We start from the raw sequence: 4578 nt of genomic DNA, 5'->3' as shown, positions 1-4578 counted from the left end.
CCTCAGCTCTCTGGCCTTAGCTATCTGGCCTCAGCTCTCTGGCCTCAGCTCTCTGGCCTCATCTCTCAGCTCTCTGGCCTCAGCTCTCTGGCCTCAGCTCTCTGGCCTCATCTCTCAGCTCTCTGGCCTCATCTCTCTGGCCTCAGCTCTCTGGCCTCAGCTCTCTGGCCTCATCTCTCAGCTCTCTGCCTCACTCCCCTCTCAGCTCTCTGGCCTCATCTCTCAGCTCTCTGGCCTCATCTCTCAGCTCTCTGGCCTCATCTCTCTGGCCTCATCTCTCTGGCCTCATCTCTCTGGCCTCATCTCTCAGCTCTCTGGCCTCAGCTCTCTGGCCTCAGCTCTCTGGCCTCATCTCTCTGGCCTCATCTCTCTGGCCTCAGCTCTCTGGCCTCAGCTCTCAGGCCTCAGCTCTCTGGCCTCATCTCTCAGCTCTCTGGCCTCATCTCTCAGCTCTCTGGCCTCATCTCTCTGGCCTCATCTCTTATCTCTCTGGCCTCATCTCTCAGCTCTCTGGCCTCAGCTCTCTGGCCTCAGCTCTCTGGCCTCATCTCTCATCTCTCTGGCCTCATCTCTCAGCTCTCTGGCCTCAGCTCTCTGGCCTCAGCTCTCTGGCCTCATCTCTCTGGCCTCAGCTCTCTGGCCTCAGCTCTCTGGCCTCAGCTCTCTGGCCTCATCTCTCAGCTCTCTGGCCTCAGCTCTCTGGCCTCATCTCTCAGCTCTCTGGCCTCATCTCTCTGGCCTCATCTCTCAGCTCTCTGGCCTCAGCTCTCTGGCCTCATCTCTCTGGCCTCATCTCTCTGGCCTCGGCTCTCTGGCCTCAGCTCTCTGGCCTCGGCTCTCTGGCCTCAGCTCTCTGGCCTCAGCTCTCTGGCCTGAGCTCTCAGCTCTCTGGCCTCAGCTCTCTGGCCTCGGCTCTCTGGCCTGAGCTCTCTGGCCTCGGCTCTCTGGCCTCAGCTCTCTGGCCTCAGCTCTCAGGCCTCAGCTCTCTGGCCTGAGCTCTCTGGCCTCGGCTCTCTGGCCTCAGCTCTCTGGCCTGAGCTCTACAGCAGGATGGAGGTCAGGTCAGTGTTGGACAGCAGACGTTCAGCTCTCTCCGTCTGAAGTGTTATAATGTGACCTCTTCAGCTCAGAGAACAAGGACCTCCCGCCCGTCTTCAGGCTGTGCTTTGCAGACACAGAACACTCACTTTCACTGCGCTCTGCGTGTTTTAGAATATCCATCAGTCCAGCTCTGAAGACACCAACGAGTCGACCAGCACATTATGCTACAAGCTCTTTTCAATCAGATGTGACTAACTGTATCCGTAACTTAAACGTGATGTAACATAAGCAATGTGGAGCTTTGCTTTGAAGAACACTAACTAAATACATATTACCAATACATGTCAAATTGTAACGTTTTTGTCGATTCTCAGTATGTTTGAATAAAACTGTTCCAGGTTTAAATGACCAGTTCATATTCATTGTAAAGCCGCACAGCGTTCTGCAGCTGGTACTAAAAGAACCTGAAGTTTAGTTTGAAACTTGAGCCCAGACAGCTCAGTGTCCCACACACCCTGAGACTACACTCCACACCACCACCTCTCTGGGGACCAGCTTCCATTTACTAAGTCACTCACTTTTCAGATGGATTTCACTACATTTCTAAGAAAATACACATGTGCTTGTTTTCTGTCAACCATTGTCCTCATGAGATGGAGCTGAGAGACCTCACATGCTGTCGGTGCATGTGAGGACAAGCAGACGTTTCACCAGAGACCACAACGTGAAATACATGAATTGTCAAGAAATCTTTCCAACAGTAGGAAAGCAAAGGATGTAAAAAGAAGAAGGTACATTTCAAACCAGAAGGTAAATATAAGAAGGATGATAATAAGAAATGTAATTAATTAACATTTTAAAATCGATTTCAAAAAGAAATATGAAAAATGCACCTAAGAATTTCCATAATGTTCAAAGATAAAAATGGAATATAAGTGTGTGTTTGTTGGAGTAGGAGCAGGTCAGAAAACAGGAAGGATTAGGATTATAGTCTGGTCTCTTTGGCCATCGGATAAATACAAAAATCCAGGATGATTTCAGTATTTTAATTTGGAGTTACACATTCCAAAAGTGCAGTATAACATAAGTATAAGTATAACATAAGTATAAGTATAACATAAGTACATGCAGTATAACCTACTTAGGTTTAACACTTTTGACTTATATTCTATGTTATAAATTGTTTTGTTTTTATTCTTCCTTTACAACCAAAACGAATCAGTCATCATACACCCAAAATACAGAAGCCAGCCATAGCCATCAGTTCTCCTCTTTCCCTGTGGATCTGGTGAAGCTGGTCATCGTGAACGCTTCTCTTTGATTCTAAGGGTCCTTTGACGATGGTCAATAAACAGACAGAAGAGAGCCACACCCTGAGTCCTCCACCACTCTTCTCTCAGCAGCATCAGGCTCTGGGATCTTCAGGATTCTGGATAATATAAACTCTGTTAAGAGAGGTAATGGAAAGTCCAACTGCAGACAGACCGCCATCAACCTGTGCACTAAAGCAGAACCACGGACGTGTGCCTGCCTGTGTTGCGTTCATGACGCGGGTCATCTCTGATCACCAGGGTCACATGTACCCTTCACTTCCTCTCCCTCGGGTCCCTGTTCTACGACGTGATAAAGAAATATAATACCACGTGCCCTAACTATGATTGTAAGAGAAGAACTGAGAGAATCCTGTAGTTGAGATTAAAGACTCTCCTGGAGATATATGATACAACTTCTACAGTTATTGAGATCATTACTCCTAATCCCATTTTTGTAAGATTACAAACAAGCTTTTAAATACAATCTTGAATCTATGAATTCTTTCTGCAGGTCACCCTTGAAGAAGAGCTCTTTTGACCTCAAGGCGCTTTCACCTGGTTACATAAAGCTACACACAAACAACGAGTCATCATCTAAGGCAGACAGAGTGGAAATAAATGAGTTATTAATACGTGACCTTGTGTGTACACTATGGCATTAATCAATGACAATTATAGATTAACCTTATATAGTCTAATGTTATTCAAAAACATTAAACCAGCTCAATCATATTCATCTTCTGAGTAAATATTTACACGTTTTAAACAATATTCTCTGCTCTTTCTTCTCATTACGTTGTGTGAAATTATCATTTTGACATTGACATTGACAAAATGGTGAACTATTTACAATGCTTGATTGTATTTGAAATTGAAATTATATTACAAGTTTTCATTCCTGCACAGCCAGGTAACTTTACTAAGAACATGCCCCGTTGTTTCTATTCAGTAACTGAGTTGATTTCAAAGAGATCTGACCCAGTGTTGTTCCAGCCTACGATCAATACAGACCGGAATAACAGCCATAGGCCTACGAATCTAAAAACATGCAGACACCATCAGGATAGCTTCCACATAAACACAGAGACCGCGACTGAGCCAGAGGCAAGAGACAGCAGTGCCGTGAACGCAGCACAGACACACACAGACCGCAGGAGACGTTCACGGCCACTAATCATCAGCCAGCCGGAAAAGAAACCACCTGAGATCAGATCCGACAGCTGGACCCACCTGAGCAGACCGTGTGATGGAGGTCCACGCTGTTGTTTTTCACCAAACAGGATACTTACTAGGCCTATCGAACCGGCAAACATTTTCCATTTTTATATTCGACCCCTGAAATGGGGTTTCGCTGCAGCCTTTTTTTTGTCCACATCTATGATTCATCATCCCTCCACCCTCCATCGTCCGCCCGCATGAAGGAGGAGAAAGAAAAGAGGACGCACCCCCAAACACCGCATGAATGATGGATAGAATGGAGACAGGATAAAAACGAAGCTCTGAGAATATCATCTAAATAATAAAAGTCGGATTTAAAACTTACATATTTGGATTTGATGCTGCAGGTTTTAGAAATAGCCTCCTAGCGTCTGATTTGACATCCTCGCATTGTCTGTGACTCACAGCTCTGAGCCGAACCGAACCGAGCCGAGCTGAGTCAGAGAGGGCGGGAGGCTCGGGATGCACGCTTTACCCGGGTAACATATACATACAATACGATAATAATGTGATTTAAATACATAGAAGGAGAGCTCCGTGCTTACCTCATGACTCCGAGCTGAGCTGAAGATCACTGAAGGAGAAAGGGAGGGAGGGAGAGAGGGGGGAGGGGAGAGTGAAAGCGGGGGGGGGGGGGGGGGGGGGGGGCAGCAGGGAGAGAGCTGAAAGACAGATGCTATTGATGATGAATATATTTAATGAGGAAGCGTTAACGCTTGCTATCATAAAGAAAAGCAGAAGCCTGTTAAAAAGCCTGATGCAGTGGTTGGATCAGCCACATCGTCAGAACAGACCTAGAAAGCACATAACAAAAAGATACATTATCATTATTCTGAAGTATTCTAAATACTGCACATGTACATTCTCACACTCGACTTAAAATGTAAACGCCTTATAAACTGGACTATTAGCGAGCGAACAAAAATAAAGACTACAGCTGACTGCAAAACAGAGCACAACAACCACATACAATATTACTACACAGAGACACACACAAACACAGCGA

General features: G+C 46.0%; 1 protein-coding gene across 2 annotated transcripts in view; it reads right to left on the bottom strand.

Moving 5' to 3' along the window:
• The window catches only part of apc2 (APC regulator of WNT signaling pathway 2), a 64250-nt gene extending 60097 nt beyond the window's left edge, over nt 1-4153 (bottom strand). Inside the window, exon 1 of one of the 2 annotated variants that reach the window (XM_034081559.2) lies at nt 4118-4153. The gene's annotated coding sequence lies outside the window, so the exon portion shown is untranslated. Of the gene's footprint in view, nt 1-3897; nt 4042-4117 lie in introns of those variants that run through there. The other variant, XM_034081558.1, reaches the window with a different exon arrangement.
• Between the last annotated feature and the right edge of the window lie 425 nt (nt 4154-4578).

This window comes from Pseudochaenichthys georgianus, chromosome 4 (genome assembly GCF_902827115.2).
Source record: "Pseudochaenichthys georgianus chromosome 4, fPseGeo1.2, whole genome shotgun sequence".
Classification (NCBI taxonomy): domain Eukaryota; kingdom Metazoa; phylum Chordata; class Actinopteri; order Perciformes; family Channichthyidae; genus Pseudochaenichthys; species Pseudochaenichthys georgianus.
Note: the sequence above shows the minus strand (reverse complement) of the source record. Positions and strands in the feature narration are given on the sequence as shown.